General features: G+C 37.7%; 1 non-coding gene across 1 annotated transcript; it reads left to right on the top strand.

Annotated features, from left to right (window-relative positions):
* The first annotated feature begins 19,098 nt into the window (after window positions 1–19,098).
* LOC112207291 (small nucleolar RNA U13) lies at window positions 19,099–19,201 on the top strand. The gene has a single exon (XR_002941723.1). It is a non-coding gene; the product is annotated as a small nucleolar RNA U13 (small nucleolar RNA).
* The last annotated feature ends 396 nt before the right edge of the window (window positions 19,202–19,597 follow it).

The following is a 19,597-nucleotide window of genomic DNA, read 5'->3' as shown; positions in this document are numbered from 1 at the left end:
TTCTCTGGGCTTTGTTTTTAGCAAGACACACAGAAAAGGGGTTACCCTGCAAAGTCCTTGATGGATTTACATCCCCAAATGAGCTCTTGGCTTTGTTATCCCAAATTGACTCACCTCCCTATGAAGGTTTTCTAAATTGCCACAGCCTTATAACACCTAAATTTTATTTTTTCCTTGGCACTTAGCAGGTTTTGTATGGCTTTGAAATTCACATTGTGATTTGGCTTCTACCTTGTTTATAAGCCACTTTAGAGCAGGGCCCTGAAAATTCTCTTATCCCTACAGTGCCTAGGTTGTAACAAGTTCTTGAAAATATTGTTTGATGATAGGAGTGTTTTCCTGTCTTCTTCCCTGGAAGAGATGCCTAGAGTTTTTAATTATAAGATCCTGTCATATCTAGACAATGTTAAATAATAATAGATTTGCATATGTAGCCCACAGTTGACAAGTATATTATTTTTTTCTTTCTCTTCATTTTCCAACAATTACACAAAACACCCTATTGTTCTCTGCCTCTCTGTCTCCTCTCTCTGTCTCTTTATCTCTCACACACACAAATGGATACAAGATCACAGTTTCACACCCATCTTTCAATGGGATCCTAACAGTAGAGGTCAAGAGTATAGAATCTGAAGCTAAACTGCTTCAGATCCTATACCAGCTCCCGTAATTAATACCTACATGACAGTGAAAAATGTCATGTGAGGATGCGAGGCTGGGCGTGGTGGCTCACTCCTGTAATCCCAGCACTTTGAGAGGCTGAGGCAGGTGGATCACCTGAAGTCAGGAGTTCGAGACCACCCTGGCCAACATGGTGAAACTCCATCTCTACTAAAGATACAAAAATTAGCAGGGCATGGTGGTGGGCACCTGTAATCCCAGCTACTTGGGAGGCAGGATTGCCTGAACCTGGGAGGAGGAGGTTGCAGTGAGCCGAGATCACACCATTGCACTCCAGCCTGGACGACAAGCGTGAAACTCCATCTCCACAAAAAAAAAAAAAAAAAAAAGAGAGAGAGAAAAGAAAAATGTTATGCGTATCTCTGTGCCGCAGTTTTTTTATTGATGAAATGGGGGTAAAAATAGAAAGTAACCTCATATTTTATTGAGTTAATCACATTAAGCATTTAAAAGAATGGCTCATAATAAGTAGTATATTAGTATTTTTCATTGTTACTACTCTGGGGAATGGTTTAGCGAAAGCGTTAGTTCTCTCAGCAGTCATCAGTTCAGATTTACAAAACGTGCAATCTCAACCCATTAGGGAAGTGGCAATGATAGCAGAAGCAAGAATCTAACTAGAAAAGCTAGATCCTCTTCTTGATTGAGGGAGTCCAAATCACCAACCTTAACTTTTTTAATGGAAAAGATGTTGGCCAAGAAAGAGCAACTAATTTAACTAAATAAGTGTATTTGGGCTGTGAAGAGCTTTAAAAATCCTTACATTTTTTATGTATAACTTGTGCAACCTGAATTTTATGTAACTTTGCATAATAACTTCTGAAATTTTATGTTTGGAAAATCTAAGGAGAGGATTTAATGTTGGATACATAAGAATAGAAATGAGAGAGGAGGAGCCAAGATGGCCGAATAGGAACAGCTCCAGTCTACAGCTCCCAGCGTGAGCCATGCAGAAGATGGGTGATTTCTGCATTTCCATCAGAGGTACCGGGTTCATCTCACTAAGGAGTGTCAGACAGTAGGCACAGGACAGTGGGTGCAGCACACTGTGCACGAGCCGAAGCAGGGCGAGGCATTGCCTCACTCGGGAAGTGCAAGGGGTCAGGGAGTTCTCTTTCCTGGTCAAGGAAAGGGGTGACAGACGGCACCTGGAAAATCGGGTCACTCCCACCCGAATACTGCGCTTCTCTGACAGGCTTAGGAAATGGCGCACCAGGAGATTATATCCCGCACATGGCTCAGAGGCTCCTATGCCCACGCACCTGGCTCAGAGGGTCCTATGCCCACGGAGTCTCGCTGATTGCTAGCACAGCAGTCTGAGATCAAACTGCAAGGCGGCAGCGTGGCTGGGGGAGGGGCGCCTGCCATTGCCCAGGCTTGCTTAGGTAAACAAAGCAGCCCAGAAGCTAGAACTGGGTGGAGCCCACCACAACTCAAGGAGGCCTGCCTGCCTCTGTAGGCTTCACCTCTGGGGGCAGGGCACAGACAAACAAAAAGACAGCAGTAACCTCTGCAGACTTAAATGTCCCTGTCTGACAGCTTTGAAGAGAGCAGTGGTTGTCCCAGCACGCAGCTGGAGATCTGAGAACAGGCAGACTGCCTCCTCAAGTGGGTCACTGACCCCTGACCCTGAGCAGCCTAACTGGGAGGCACCCCCCAGTAAGGGCAGACTGACACCTCACACAGCCAGGTACTCCTCTGAGACAAAACTTCCAGAGAAACGATCAGACAGCAGCATTAGCAGTTCATGAAAATCCACTGTTCTGCAGCTACTGCTGCTGATACCCAGGCAAACAGCATCTGGAGTGGACCTCTAGCAAACTCCAACAGACCTGCAGCTGAGGGTCCTGTCTGTTAGAAGGAAAACTAACAAACAAAAAGGACATCCACACCAAAAACCCATCTGTACATCACCATCATCAAAGACCAAAAGTAGATAAAACCACAAAGATGGGGAAAAAACAGAGCAGAAAAACTGGAAACTCTAAAAAGCAGAGCACCTCTCCTCCTCCAAAGGAAAGCAGTTCCTCATCAGCAACGAAACAAAGCTGGATGGAGAATGACTTTGACGAGTTGAGAGAAGAAGGCTTCAGATGATCAAACTACTCCGAGCTACAGGAGGAAATTCAAACCAAAGGCAAAGAAGCTGAAAACTTTGAAAAAATTTAGACGAATGTATAACTAGAATAACCAATACAGAGAAGTGCTTAAAGGAGCTAATGGAGCTGAAAGCCAAGGCTCGAGAACTACATGAAGAATGCAGAAGCTTCAGGAGCCGATGTGATCAACTGGAAGAAAGGGTATCAGTGGTGGAAGATGAAATGAATGAAATGAAGCGAGAAGGGAAGTTTAGAGAAAAAAAAATAAAAAGAAACGGACAAAGACTCCAAGAAATATGGGACTATGTGAAAAGACCAAATCTACATCTGATTGGTGTACCTGAAAGTGACAGGGAGAATGGAACCAAGTTGGAAAACACTCGGCAGGATATTATCCAGGAGAACTTCCCCAATCTAGCAAGACAGGCCAACATTCAGATTCAGGAAATACAGAGAATGCCACAAAGATACTCCTTGAGAAGAGCAACTCAAAGACACATAATTGTCAGATTCACCAAAGTTGAAATGAAGGAAAAAATGTTAAGGGCAGCCAGAGAGAAAGGTCGGGTTACTCACAAAGGGAAGCCCATCAGACTAACAGTGGATCTCTTGGCAGAAACTCTACAAGCCAGAAGAGAGTGGGGGCCAATATTCAACATTCTTAAAGAAAAGAATTTTCAAACCAGAATTTCATACCCAGCCAAACTAAGCTTCATAACTGAAGGAGAAATAAAATCCTTTAGAGACAAATAAATGCTGAGCGATTTTGTCACCACCAGGCCTGCCCTAAAAGAGCTCCTGAAGGAAGCACTAAACATGTAAAGGAACAACCGGTACCAGCCGCTGCAAAATCATGCCAAAATGTAAAGACCATCGAGACTAGGAAGAAACTGCATCAACTAACGAGCAAAATAACCAGCTAACATCATAATGACAGGATCAAATTCACAAATAACAATATTAACTTTAAATGTAAATGGACTAAATGCTCCAATTAAAAGACACAGACTGGCAAATTGGATAAAGAGTCAAGACCCATCAGTGTGCTGTATTCAGGAATCCCATCTCACATGCAGAGACACACATAGGCTCAAAATAAAAGGAGATCTACCAAGCAAGTGGAAAACAAAAAAAGGCAGGGGTTGCAATCCTAGTCTCTGATAAAACAGACTTTAAACCAACAAAGATCAAAAGAGACAAAGAAGGCCATTACATAATGGTAAAGGGATCAATTCAACAAGAAGAGCTAACTATCCTAAATATATATGCACCCAATACAAGAGCATCTAGATTCATAAAGCAAGTCCTGAGTGACCTACAAAGAGACTTAGACTTCCACACAATAATAATGGGAGACTTTAAAACCCCACTGTCAACATTAGACAGATCAACGAGACAGAAAGTTAACAAGGATACCCAGGAATTGAACTCAGCTCTGCACCAAGTGGACCTAGTAGACATCTACAGAACTCTCCACCCCAAATCAACAGAATATACATTTTTTTTCAGCACCACACCACACCTATTCCAAAATTGACCACATAGTTGGAAGTCAAGCTCTCCTCAGCAAATGTAAAAGAACAGAAATTATAACAAACTGTCTGTCAGACCATAGTGCAATCAAACTAGAACTCAGGATTAAGACACTCACTCAAAACTGCTCAACTACATGGAAACTGAACAACCTGCTCCTGAATGACTACTGGGTACATAATGAAATGAAGGCAGAAATAAAGATGTTCTTTGAAACCAACGAGAACAAAGACACAACATACCAGAATCTCTGGGACACATTCAAAGCAGAGTGTAGAGGGAAATTGATAGGACTAAATGCCCACAAGAGAAAGCAGGAAAGATCCAAAATTGACACCCTAACATCACAATTAAAAGAACTAGAAAAGCAAGAGCAAACACATTCAAAAACTAGCAGAAGGCAAGAAATAACTAAGATCAGAGCAGAATTGAAGGAAATAAAGAAAGAAAAAACCCTTCAAAAAAATTAATGAATCCAGGAGCTGGTTTTTTGAAAGAATCAACAAAATTGATAGACTGCTAGCAAGACTAATAAAGAAAAAAAGAGAGAAGAATCAAATAGATGCAATAAAAAATCATAAAGTGGATATCACCACCAATCCCACAGAAATACAAACTACCATCAGAGAATACTACAAACACCTCTACGCAAATAAACTAGAAAATCTGGAAGAAATGGATAAATTCCTTGACACATACACTCTCCCAAGACTAAAGCAGGAAGAAGTTGAATCTCTGAATAGACCAATAACAGGATCTGAAATTGTGGCAATAATCAACAGCTTACCAACCAAAAAGAGTCCAGGACCAGATGGATTCACAGCCGAATTCTACCAGAGGTACAAGGAGGAACTGGTACCATTCCTTCTGAAACTATTCCAATCAATAGAAAAAGAGGGAATCCTCCCTAACTCATTTGATGAGGCCAGCATCATCCTGATACCAAAGCCGGGCAGAGACACAACCAAAAAAGAGAATTTTAGACCAATATCCTTGAACATTGATGCAAAAATCCTCAATAAAATACTGGCAAACCGAATCCAGCAGCACATCAAAAAGCTTATCCACCATGATCAAGTGGGCTTCATCCCAGGGATGCAAGGCTGGTTCAATATACGCAAATCAATAAATGTAATCCAGTATATAAACAGAAACAAATACAAAAACCACATGATTATCTCAATAGATGCAGAAAAGGCCTTTGACAAAATTCAACAATGCTTCATGCTAAAAACTCTCAATAAATTAGGTATTCATGGGACGTATCTCAAAATAATAAGAGCTATCTATGACAAACCCACAGCCAATATCATACTGAATGGGCAAAAACTGGAAGCATTCCCTTTGAAAACTGGCACAAGACAGGGATGCCCTCTCTCACCACTCCTATTCAACATAATGTTGGAAGTTCTGGCCAGGGCAATTAGGCAGAAGAAGGAAATAAAGGGTATTCAATTAGGAAAAGAGGAAGTCAAATTGTCCCTGTTTGCAGATGACATGATTCTATATCTAGAAAACCCCATTGTCTCAGCCCAAAATCTCCTTAAGCTGATAAGCAACTTCAGCAAAGTCTCAGGATACAAAATCAATGTACAAAAATCACAAGCATTCTTATACACCAATAACAGACAAACAGATAGCCAAATCATGAGTGAACTCCCATTCACAATTGCTTCAAAGAGAATAAAATACTTAGGAATCCAACTTACAAGGTATGTGAAGGACCTCTTCAAGGAGAACTACAAACCACTGCTCAATGAACTAAAAGAGGATACAAACAAATGGAAGAATATTCCATGCTCATGGGTAGGAAGAATCAATATTGTGAAAATGGGCATACTGCCCAAGGTAATTTATAGATTCAATGCCATCTCCATCAAGCTACCAATGACTTTCTTCACAGAATTGGAAAAAACTACTTTAAAATTCATATGGAACCAAAAAAGAGCCCGCATCGCCAAGTCAATCCGAAGCCAAAAGAACAAAGCTGGAGGCATCACGCTACCTGACTTCAAACTAGACTACAAGGCTACAGTAACCAAAACAGCATGGTACTGGTACCAAAACAGAGATATAGATCAATGGAACAGAACAGAGCCCTCAGAAATAATGCCGCATATCTACAACTATCTGATCTTTGACAAACCTGAGAAAAACAAGCAGTGGGGAAAGGATTCCCTATTTAATAAATGGTGCTGGGAATACTGGCTAACCATATGTAGAAAGCTGAAACTGGATCCCTTCCTTACACCTTATACAAAAATTAATTCAAGATGGATTAAAGACTTAAATGTTAGACCTAAAACCATAAAAACCATAGAAGAAAACCTAGGCAATACCATTCAGGACATAGGCATGGGCAAGGACTTCATGTCTAAAACACCAAAAGCAATGGCAACAAAAGCCAAAATTGACAAATGGGATCTAATGAAACTAAAGAGCTTCTGCACAGCAAAAGAAACTACCATCAGAGTGAACAGGCAACCTACAAAATGGGAGAAAATTTTTGCATCCTACTCATCTGACAAAGGGCTAATATCCAGAATCTACAAGGAACTCAAACAAATTTACAAGAAAAAATCAAACAACCCCATCAAAAAGTGGGCAAAGGATATGAACAGACACTTCTCAAAAGAAGACATTTATGCAGCCAAGAGACACATGAAAAAATGCTCATCATCACTGGCCATCAGAGAAATGCAAATCAAAACCACAATGAGATACCATCTCACACCAGTTAGAATGGCAATCATTAAAAAGTCAGGAAACAACAGGTGCTGGAGAGGATGTGGAGAAATAGGAACACTTTTACACTATTGGTGGGACTGTAAACTAGTTCAACCTTTGTGGAAGTCAGTGTGGCGATTCCTCTGGGATCTAGCACTAGAAATACCATTTGACCCAGCCATCCCATTACTGGGTATATACCCAAAGGACTATAAATCCTGCTGCTATTAAGACACATGCACACGTATGTTTATTGTGGTACTATTCACAATAGCAAAGACTTGGAACCAACCCAGATGTTCACCAATGATAGACTGGATTAAGAAAATGTGGCACATATACACCATGGAATACTATGCAGCCATAAAAAAGAATGAGTTCATGTCCTTTGTAGGGACATGGATGAAATTGGAAATCATCATTCTCAGTAAACTATCACAAGGACAAAAAACCAAACACCGCATGTTCTCACTCATAGATTGGAACTGAACAATGAGAACACATGGACACAGGAAGGGGAACATCACACTCTGGGGACTGTTGTGGGTGGGAGGAGGGGGGAGGGATAGCATTAGGAGATATACCTAATGCTAAATGACGAGTTAATGGGTGCAGCACACCAGCATGGCACATGTATATATATGTAACTAACATGCACATTGTGCACATGTACCCTAAAACTTAAAGTATAATAATAAAAAATTTAAAAAAAGGTAAAAAAAAAAATGAATAGAAATGAGACACAGCAGGATAATGTTGAAAGAAAAGACAATTATTAGGTGCAATAGCTTGGTTCTAAAATGATGTTTTCTATTGCTTCATCTTGGTACTATTTCTTGGTTACCCTCATAAAAGGCCTGCCAGTGAATAAAATAGGTCATCTATTGCTACATATTTAAAATGATTACAGAAGTGCATAAAGTGGTGGCTAAAAGTGGAGTTCCAGACTTGAAGATCACTGCAAATGATACTTTTTTTTTTCCGCTGTCACCCAGACTGTCATGCAGTGGTGCAATCAGAGCTCACTGCAACCCCAAATTCCTGGGCTCAGAAGGTCCTTCTGCCTTAGCCTCCCAGGTAGCTAGGACTATAGGTGCATGCCACCATGACTGGCTAATTTTTTTTTTCTTTTAGTAGAGATAGGGTCTCCCTATGTTGCCCAGGCTGGTCTTCTCCTGGCCTCAAGTGATCCTTGGCCTCAAGTGATCCTCAACTCCTGGACTCAAGTGATCCTCCTGCCTCAGCCTCCCAAAGACCTGCGATTACAGGTGTGAGCCACTGCACCTGGCCCAAAAGAGGCTTTAGGGCTTGGCTTCAATGAAGCCAAGTCTTTGGCAGTAGTAACTCTGTCTTACTTGAAGGATACCCAAATTATGTCAATTAATGGGAGATTTTTTTACCTGAAACTGTGGAATAAGCCCTAAAGCATGGCTTTCAAGGTTATCTAATAACCGTCACCTCTTATAAGTTGGTGAACCTGGTCTAGTGCATGCTCCAGCATATGTCCTGGCAAGGATGTATACTGGACTACTTCAATTTTACATAAATAAGGGTCAACCTGGAAGTAGAAAGTTATGTTTACAATAAGCTTTGCTTAGAAGTCATTCCAGCTACTTATGCTACATTAAAAAAAAATCCCAAAACTTTGTGGCTTAAAGCAACATCAATCATTTATTTTGCTCATGAGTCTGTAATTAGGGCAGGACTTGGTAAGGTGGCTCATCTCTATGAGCATCAGCCGAAATGGCTTGATTGGGACTTAAGGATCTATTTCCAAAATGCACATGGTTGGCAAGTTGCAGTTGGCAGTTAGCTGGGAATTCAGCCAGTGCTGCAGGCTGGGGATTTTCCTCATAGCATTGAAAGCCCAGCTCCAAGAAGAAAGGTTTAGGAGGCTTGGTCAGAAGGTACATGGCTTCTTATGAGCTTGCCCTATCATATTGCATTAGTAACTAGGAAAGTCATCAAAACCAGCCCACATTCAAAGGGAGGGGAATTAGGCTCTATCTTGAATATCTTGCAGAAGTTATCATGCCCAAATCTCTACCTATAAGTGAGGCTATTTATGATCTCTCTCTTATATACAGTGATGCATCCTTTATTGACAGGGATACATTCTGAGAAACGGACCATTAGGTAATTTTGTCACTGGGCAAATATCATAGAGTGTATTTATACAAACCTAGATGGTATAGCCTACTACACTTCTAGGCTATAACATATAGCCTGTTTATAGACTGCAAACCTGTTCAGCATGTTACTCTACTGAATTTTGTAGGCAACTGTAACACAATGGTAAGTATTTGTGTATTTAAACATAGCTACGCAAAGCAAAGCAAAGGTACAGTCAAAATAGGTATAAAAAGATTTCAAATGATATACCTGTATAGGGCAGCTCCATTATAATTTTATTGGACCAATGTCATGTATTTGGTCTATCATTGATCAAATCATCGCTATGCTATGTATGACTGTATCTTAATTGTGATTTCCTTATGTTTCTTTTAGACAAGTAAATCTTGTTTAATACAGCAAAGAGGTATCGTTTTTCTGGTTCTTTTTCTGGTCAGTCTTTTCTTTCTATTGACATTTAGTGATAACATCATCTGCACATTTTCACATATATAAGAAATTGAAATGGCCCCTGAAGAAACAGGGTCTCTTAATTCATTTCCTGCACTTTAATTGTAGATTACAGTTCTATTTCCTTAATGAGATTGTGAGCTGTTTGATACCAGGGACAATGCCTTGCTTCTCTTTATCTCCAGCACCTATCAGAATACATGGGCACATCCAAGTGAATGCTATTATTTCAATGTAATGAAACTAAAATGATGTTGTTAAGGAAGATAGGATAAAACCCACCAGCTGCACATACACAAAAAAATACCACATGTACCTGGCATCTTCAGGGAAATGAGGAACACCTGTAAAGTTGTGCTCCACAAAGAAAGAAGAGTCACCTCCTTTAGCAGCCACTCCATTTTCCTCAGTATGTTGAAAATAGTATCACATTGGCTGAGCGCGGTGGCTCCTGCCTGTAATCCCAGCACTTTGGGAGACGGAGGCGGGCGGATCACGAGGTCAGGAGATCAAGACCATCCTGGCTAACACGGTGAAACCCCGTTTCTACTAAAAATACAAAAAATTAGCCGGGCGTGGTGGCGGGCACCTGTAGTCCCAGCTACTCTGGAGGCTGAGGCAGGAGAATGGCGTGAACCCGGGAGGCGGAGCTTGCAGTGAGCCGAGATGGCGCCACTGCACTCCAGCCTGGGCTACAGAGCAAGAATCGTCTCAAAAAAAAAAGAAAAAAGAAAAAAAAAGAAAATAGTATCACATTATAGGTGGTGTATGATTTGAAAAGGCCGGGTATCCTGATAATCTGTTGGGTGAACAAAACCTATCAGCAGCATTTTGATGAAGGAAATGATATGCTAGCACAATAGAGAACTGAATTGATCCAGCAGTGACTGAATTTATTTTTCAAAGGAAGACTTTTCATCATGTGCATCTGAGCTTTAATCTTTTGCTTGTCACTTGATAGTCTGCTCAGAAAACTTCAAATTTATGATCAAAGTAACCATAAGCCTTTTTGGGACCGTCTCTCTATTTCTCTGAAATGATCATTTAGTTCAATAAAGATGTATTTAATGTCATTTGATGTGCCAGAAACCATGTTCATGGTGCTGCTTGAAACAATGCCAATCTAATTATTCAGCTTTTTTCACTTAGTAATGTGCATTTACGTTTCTTAGACCTCTTTTCATGGCTTGATTATCTCATTTCTTTTTAGCACTGAATAATACTCCATTGTCTGCTTGTACCAAGGTTTATTTATCCACTCAACTACTGAAAGACATCTTTGTTGCTTCCAAGTTTTTGGCAATTATAAATAGAGCTGCTATAAATATTTATATACAGCGTTTGGTGTAGACATAAGTTCTCAACTCATTTGGGTAGATAACCAAAGTTCACAATTGCCGAATCATATGGTTAGTTCCATAAGAAACTGTCAAACTTTTCCACGGTGGCTATATCATTTTGCATTTCCATCAGCAGTGAACGAGAGTTCCTGTTCCATCCTCATTAGCATTTAATGTTGTCAAAGTTTGGGATTTTAATCATTCTAATAAGTGTGTAGTGGTATCTCACTGTCATGTTAATATGTAATTCCCTAATGACATATAATGTTGAACATCTTTTCATATACTTACTTGCTATCTGTATGTCTTCTTTGTTTAGATATCTGTCAAGATCTTTGGCCCATTTTAAAAATTAGATTGTTCACTTTCTTATTTTTGAGTTTTAAAAGTTCCTTTTTTATTTTGGCTAACAGTCCTTTACCAGATGTGCCTTTTGCAAATATTTTCTTTTAGTCTGTGACTTTTCATACTTGCTTGTCTTTCCCAGGACAGGAATTTTTAATTTTAATGAAGTCCCACTTATCAATTCTTTCATTGATGAATAGTGTCTTTGGTGTTGTATCTAAACAGTCATGGTCATATTCAAAGTCACCTAGGTTTTCTCCCATATTGTCTCCTAGAAATTTTACAGCTCTGAGTTTTATATTTTGGTTTATGAACTGTTTTGAGTTAATTTCTGTGAAGGGTGTCAGGTCTAGATTTATTGTTTTACATGTGGATGCCCAGTCATTTCAGTACCATTTGTTGAAAATACTATCTATTCCACTTTATTGCCTTTGTTCTTTTGTCAAAGATCAGTTGACTATATTTATGTGGGTCTATTTCCGGACCTCTATTCTGTGCCATTGATCTATTTGTCTGTTCTTTTGCCAATACCACACTGTCTTGATTGCTGTAGTTTTTTATTCTTGGAGCTGTGTATTGTCAGCCCTCTGATTTTGTTATTCTTCAATATTGAGCTGGCTATTCTGGGGCAGTATTTCCACATAAAATTTAGAATCAGATTATTGATACCCACAAAATTGCTTTCTGAGATTTTGATTGAGATTACATTTTATCTATATGTCAAGTTGGGAAGAACTGATATCTTGACAATACTGGGTCTTCCTATCTATGAACATGGAATATCTCTCCTTTTAGTTCTTTGATATATTTAATGAACTTTTAGTTTTCCTTTTAGAAACCTTATGCATATTTAATTAGGTTTATATCTAAGTATTTTATTTTGGAGATATTACTATAAATGTTAATGTGTTTTTAATTTCAAATTCTACTTGTTCATTGCTGGTATATAAGAAAAAAATTGACTTTAACCTTGTATACTGCAATGTTGCTAAAATTGCTTATTAGTTCTAGGAGGGTTGTTTCTTGTTGACTCTTTTGAATTTTCTATATACAGTCATGTTACCTGCAAACAAAGCTTGATTTCTTCCTTTTAAATCTATACTTTTTAAAAAATCTTGTCTCACTGCATTATCTAGGACTTTCATTATGATGTTAAAAAGCAGTGGTGAGAGAGGATATCTTTGCAGTATTCCTGCTCTTGAAGGGAAAACTTCAAATTTTTCACCATTAAGTATAATGTTAGCTGTAGGATTTTTAGAAATGTTATTTTTAGAAGTTGAGGCTATGCCCCTCTACTCCTAGTTTACTGAGAATTTTTAATCATAAATGGGTATTGGTGTTTGTTACATGTTTGTTCTGCATCTATTTATATCTTCATATGATTTTGTTTTCTATAGCCTGTTAATATGATAATTATATTAATTGATTTTTGAAATGTTCAAATAGGCTTACATTCCTGCAATAAATCCCACTTGGTCATGTTGTATAATTCTTTTGTTTTTTTACATTGTTGGATTTGATATGCTTATAATTTTTTGAGAATTTTTGCATCTACGTTCATGAGAGACATTGGTCTATAGTTTTATTTTCTTTTAATGTATTTGTTTGATTTTGATATAGGGGAGTGCTGAGCTCATAGAATGAGATAGGAAGTATTTCCTTGCTTATATCTTCTGGAAGATATTTCAGAGAATTGGTATAATTTCTTCCTTAAACGTTTGGTAGTTTTCACCAGTGAATCCATCTTGGTGCTTGCATTTTGGAAGATAGTTAATTATTGATTAAGTTTCTTTAACAAATATATTCAGGTCTATTTAGATTGTCTATTTATTCTTGTGTGAGTTTTGGCAAGTTGTGTCTTTCAAAAACTTGATCAATTTCACCTAGATTATCAAATTTGTGGGCATGGGCTTTGTTCATAATATGCCTTTATTATCCTTTTAATGTCCATATGATCTGTATGTCTCCTCTTTCATTTCTGATATTAGTAATTTGTGTCTTCTTGCTTTTTTCCTTAGTTATCCTGGCTATAAACTTGTCAATTTTATTGATCTTTTCAAAGAACCAGCTTTTAGTCTTATTGACTTTCTGTATTAATTTCCTGTTTTCCATTTTATTGATTTGTGCTCTATTTTTCGGATTATTTCTTTTCTTCTGCTTATTTTGAATTTAATTTGCTCTTCTTTTTCTAGTTTTCCTAAGGTGAAAGTTTAGATTATTAATTTTAGAACTTTCTTTCATGCTATAAATTTCTCTCTAAGCACTGCTTTTGCCACATTTCACAAATATTGATAATTTGTGTTTACATTTATTTTTACTTTCTCTTGAGATTTCTTTTTTGACCCACATGTTACTTAGAAGTGTGTTGTTTAATCTTCAAGAATTTTGGAATTTTCCAACCATCTTCCTATTCTTGAATTGTAATTTAACTTTACTGTGGTCTGAGAGCAGATATTGTAGGTTTTCTATTCTTTTACATTTGTTAAACGTGTTTTATGACCCAGGAAATTGTCTGTCTTGGTAAGTGTTCCCTATGAGTTTGAGAAGAATGCGTATTCTACTGTTGTTTGATAATGCTGTCTATAGATGTCAATTATATCCAGTTGGTTGTTAGTACTTTTGAGTTCAACTATGTCCTTAATGATTCTTTTGCCTGCCAGATAGGGTTTTTGTTTGTTTGTTTGTTTGTTTGTTTTGAGACAGAGTCTTGCTCTGTTGCCCAAGCTGGAGTGCAGTGGCACAATCTCGGCTCACTGCAACCTCTGCCTCCCAGGTTCAAGCGATTCTCACGCCTCAGCCTCCCAAGTAGCTGGGACTACAGGCGTGTGCCACTACGCCCAGCTAATTTTTTGTATTTTTTTTTAAAAGAGTAGGGGTTTCACCGTGTTAGCCAGGATGGTCTGGATCTCCTGACCTCGTGATTCCCCCACCTCGACCTCCCCCAGATAAGGGTCTTAAAGTCTCCATCTATAATAATGGATTAATCTATTTCTCCATGCAGTTCTCTCATTTTTTGTCTCACATATGTTGATGCTCTATGTTAGGCACCTACACGTTAAGGATTGTTTTGTCTTCTTGAAGTATTGACCCCTTTATCATTATATAATGCCCTTTTTATCCTTGATAACTTTCCATGAAGTCAGCTGTCTAAAGTTAATATAGCTACGACCACTTTATTAATGTTAACATAATATCTCTCTCTCTATCCTTTTACTTTTAATCTATATGTATCTTTATATTTAATGTGGATTTCTTATAGACAACATACAGTTGGGTCTTTTTTTTTTAAATCTACTCTAACAATCTCTGTCATTTAAATGGCTTATTCAGGCCATTGATGTTCAAAGAGATTATTGATATAGTTGGACTAATATCTACCATATTTATTACTGTTTTCCATTTGTTGCCCTTGTTCTTTTCTCCTATTTTTGTCATTTACACTTTTTCTAACTTTTGCTTTTTTTTTTTTTTTTTCCCAGAGAGGGCCTCACTCTGTCACCTCGGCTGGAGTACAGTGGCATCATTACAGCTCACTGCAGCCTTTAACTCCTGGGCTCAAGTGATCCTTCCACTTCAGCCTCCCAAGTAGCTGGGACTACAGGTATACACTACCACACCTGGCTATTTTTTAAAATTTTGTGTAAAGACAAGTTCTCAGTTGGTTTCCCAGGCTCTTTTGTTATTTTAATTGAGCATTTTATATGATTTTATTTTCTCTTCTTTCTTAGTGTATAAATTGTTCCCTTTTTAAAAACGTTTTTTAGTGATTTCCCTATCACATTTACAACTAATCCACGTCCAGTTTCAAATAACACTATACTACTTCATGGGTTGTTCAAGTAGCCTCTAATAATTAAATATTCTTCATTTATCACTCTTATCTCTTGTATTATTGCTGGTATTTATTTCACTTGAATATATATGTTATATATTACATACATGTTTGCATGCATAATCAAATAGTGTTATATTTGAAGCAAACTGTTTTCTGCTAGATTAGTTAAGAAAAGAAAGATAAAAGTTTTCATTTACCTTCACTTATTCATTATTTGATGATCTTCCTTTCTTTATGTAGATACAAATTTCTGACATACCATTTTCCTTCTCTTTGAATAAGTCTGTTTAATATTTCTTCCAAGGCAGGTCTACAGGCAAAAAAATTCCCTCAATCTTTGTCTGACATAATCCTTATTTCTCCTTCACTTTTAAAAAGTAATTTTTCAGAGTACCTAACTTTAGGTTGGTAGTTTTCTCTCTCACCACGTTAAATGTTTCAATCCACTCTCTTCTTACTTGCATGGTTTATGCATAGTCAGATATAATTCTTATCTTTGCTCCTCTGTAGTTAAGGTATTTTTCTCCCTGGCTTCCTTCAAGGGTTTTTTTTTTTTTTTTAATGTATCTCTGATTTTCTAAAGCTTAAATATAGTAAGTCTAGGTAGTTGAGGTTTTTTGATCTTTGAGTTTTTTTGTTTGTTTGTTTTTTTGTCTGTTTGTTTGATTTATCCTGCTTTGTGTTCTCTGAGCTTCCTGCATCTGTGTTTGGTGCCTGACATTAAATTGAGGAAAGCCTCAGTCATTATTGCCTCAAATATTGTTTCCGTTCCTTTCTCGTTTTCTCTCATTTCATCATTTGTAGTTGTTACACAGTTCTTGTTTCCATTCATATTCCGTTCAGTTCTTATTCTGTTCTTGTTTTTTCACTTTGCCTTTCAGTTTTGGAGGTTTCTATTGTCCTATCCTTTAGCTCAGAGATTCTTCCCTCAGCCATGTCCAATATGCTAATGAGCCCATCAAAGGCATTCTTCATCTTGTTACATTTTTATTCTATCGCTAGCGTTTTTTTTCTTTTTGTAATTTCAACTTTTATTTTAGATACAAGGAGTAAATGTATAGGTGATCCTTTCTTAGAATTTCCATCTCTCTCTTGTGCACATGTACCCTAAAACTTAAAGTATAATAATAATAAATTTAAAAAAAAAGAAAAAAAGAATTTCCATCTCTCTGCTGACATTATCTATGTGTTCCTGCATGTTGTCTACTTCTTCCATTAAAGTCCTTAGCATATTTAATCATAGTTTTTTTTTAAAAAACTCCTGGTCCAATAATTCCAATACGACTGCCATATGTGACTCAGATTCTGACGCTTTTTCAGTTTCTTCTGTGTGTTTATAATGCATTATAATCTTTTGTCAAGAGTGGACACGAAATACTAGGTAAAAGGAACTGCAGTAAATTGCCTTTAGTAATTTAGTGGTAAGATGTCAGGGAAGGAGACACATTCTATAGTCCAAAGATTAGGTCTCAGTTTTTTTTGTGGAGGCTGTATCCCTTCTCAGTCTTCATCTTGCTTCAGGTAGGACAGAATGCCTAGAGGGGGCTTGCTGGAAGTTGGATTTCCCTGCCCTATGTTAGGCTCTGATAAAATAGTTTCTCCTGAGGACAGGACTTGTTAAGAACAGGATGCTCTGATGTATTTCAAAATGGTTTCTTTTCTACTCCCCATGCCAGAAGCACAAGGGAATTTTTCTCTGATCTTCACTGTGAGGACCTGGTAGAGCTCCTGGAAATAAAACTCACAAAGTCTCTCTCTCTCTCTTTCTCTCTCTCTCTTTCGTACACACACACACACCCCTGAATTCCCCTAGTGTTTTTAATCTCTTAGATTTGTCTACACTGAGCCTCCAGGGTAATTTTTCAATTATACTTCAGGTTTTCCTACGCCAACTTTGGTTCCTTTGGAGGATTCTACTCATGGCCTTCCGCTCTGGAAAGTTGTGATTCTCTGCAGCCACCTTTCTGTTTCTTCCATTTTAGGGGTAGCAGTTCACCCTGTGTGCTCACTTCCCTGAAAGATCTAAGAAGAGTTGTTAATTTTTCAGTTTGTTCAGCTTTCTGCTTCTTGTTAGGATGAGGTTGTGACTCCTAAGCTCCTCACATCCTGAACTACAAGCCAGAAGTCCTGATTCATTACATCTATAATGACAAATATCTGAGTTCCAACAAAAGAACCATGCACTTAGATACTTTGACAACAATAGCTATTGAAATAGAAGTTTTAAGTAAATTCTGGTCTTTGAATACCATCTGTTTAATAAATGTTTGAAGGATATATTGGGAAGAATTTGGGCAACCTTTTCACCTGGAGAATACATGAATATCTTACAAAGGCAGAGATTCAATTAGAAGAGACAGAAAAAATAAATAAAAAAGAAAACTGTGACTTCTGTACTGACTGATGCCAGCACCATCATTTCTTTTATTTCCTAAAGCTAATGTTTGAGTCTTTCCCCATGGTTTTCTTCTCTATGAAAAAAGTACCATTGAGGCCTTAGCTCTAACATGAAGAATATGCACTTGGGTGCTTGTACTTCTAACCACCGGGAACGGAATGTGTTATCTTTTAGGGCAAAGCTGTCTTATTGTTGTAGTCATTGTGGCTGGTATTGAATCCTTGGGAGCAGGCAGCATGTGGCACAGCTTGACCTTTCAGATCAGGCAGATTAAGAACATTATATTTTCCACCCAGTCAATGCAGGGCCTATGGTTAATGATTACTTAGAGCCTAAATCCCACAGCTGATTTTCTATCATTTGGAAATGATCAGAGCCCATGTCCAGCAAAATCTGGCAGTGACATTTTTGGCAAGCTCTTTCAACAGCAGATGCTTTCAGGAAAGACAGAGAGCAAGTGGGGATGAGGGGAGGAAAATCCTGTATTTCATGTAAAATTTATTTTGCTTCTAGTTCAACCATGCACCTTCATTCTTTCAAAGTGATGTGTTGATACTGGTGACTTTTAGCATGGTAATATATTACATGTCACTATTAGGATAAAATGGCATTTCTGCTTGCTTATTCTAATTTCATAATTGCAAATTCTCTTTCTATTGAAAAATAGCATTCATTGTCAGAAGTGCACTAATATAACTTCAACACTTCAAGCAACAACTTTTTCATTAACATACATCAGAATAAGTTTCATAGGTCACTAAAAAGAGAAACCTGAAAGGCCTATCTTTATTAAAATAGAGAAGAGGAAATGGAGAAGTAGAATCAAGGTGAGGAGTCATATAAACAAAATAATGTGAATTTCCTTCCAATAGCAGTGTCTGGTAAATATTCCTTCCCTCTGTTTATTGTTTCTGTTGTTATTCTGTTTTTGTTTTTGTTTTTTTTCCCTCTCTCTCCTTATCCTTCTTTAAATTCAAACTGTAAATTCTGGTATAGAGTAGACACCACTGTATGTCTACTAGACAAAGGGCCTGGGCTGAGTTGGGGTGGACTAATGTTTCTAGCCTGCGAGATTTTCCTTATGGCTCTCATTAGGCACTACCCCTTGTGCTGCAAAAACCCAAAACTAGGCCTTGGTGACCTATGTTTCCCTATATGTAGAATGTGATCCAAAAATGCAATGCATACAAGTAGATCTCTGATCAAAACTGCAAAAGAACCAGAGTTAACTTTTGATCCTGCTAATTTTTATTTTTCTGAACTTTTGCCTTTTTATTTTTCATTCAATCACACAGGGCCCTGATAGTGGCCTATTTACAGCTATGCAAATCTACTAATTTCACCTAATGACACTCTTAACCAAGTACTCTATTCTCCAAAACTAAATATCTGCTGCTCATCCAACTCATTCACAGTCTAAATTCTGATTATTCTGAGCTCTGCTATTGTCAACAATATGTTTATTGTGTTCTATGATTATATTCCTATACATCAGATTATGAATGACTGATAGATAACACTTTCTAAAGTATCCACTTGTAAAAGAAGTACCTATTGATCCTTTTGTAGTTCATAAACAGGATGATAGGGTTTTCACATTTATTGTGAGATGTGCTTCCCTCCAACCTTGTTATGATGTTGATGCATTATCCATTTGATATGAACTTAGGAAAAAAAGAAGTATTTATTGGCATAAATTATTATTGAATGATAAAATTGCTATATTGGAAGATAAAGAAATAGTACACATATCAAACACTTGATCATTCTTCTCTCTCACCTGCTATCTGTGATATAAGCGGCTGTATTAAAGTTGCCTAAAAATGTGGAAATAGACAGTAGAAGGCAATAAAGACTTCTGTAATTGACATGCGGCTTCTATCAGGTCCAAGGGAACTGCTTCACTTGTCATCTCCCAGTAAGTGGGAAGAGAAGGAAAATATATAGATGATTTGACTCTCATCCCATTGACCAGACATAGTAACATGGCCACACAAATTACAAAGGAGGCTGGGAAATATACTTTCTAGCTAAGAAAACATATTGCTAAATGAAA

This window comes from Pan troglodytes, chromosome 4 (genome assembly GCF_028858775.2).
Source record: "Pan troglodytes isolate AG18354 chromosome 4, NHGRI_mPanTro3-v2.0_pri, whole genome shotgun sequence".
In the NCBI taxonomy this organism is placed as follows: domain Eukaryota; kingdom Metazoa; phylum Chordata; class Mammalia; order Primates; family Hominidae; genus Pan; species Pan troglodytes.
This window is presented reverse-complemented; position numbering and strand designations above follow the sequence as displayed.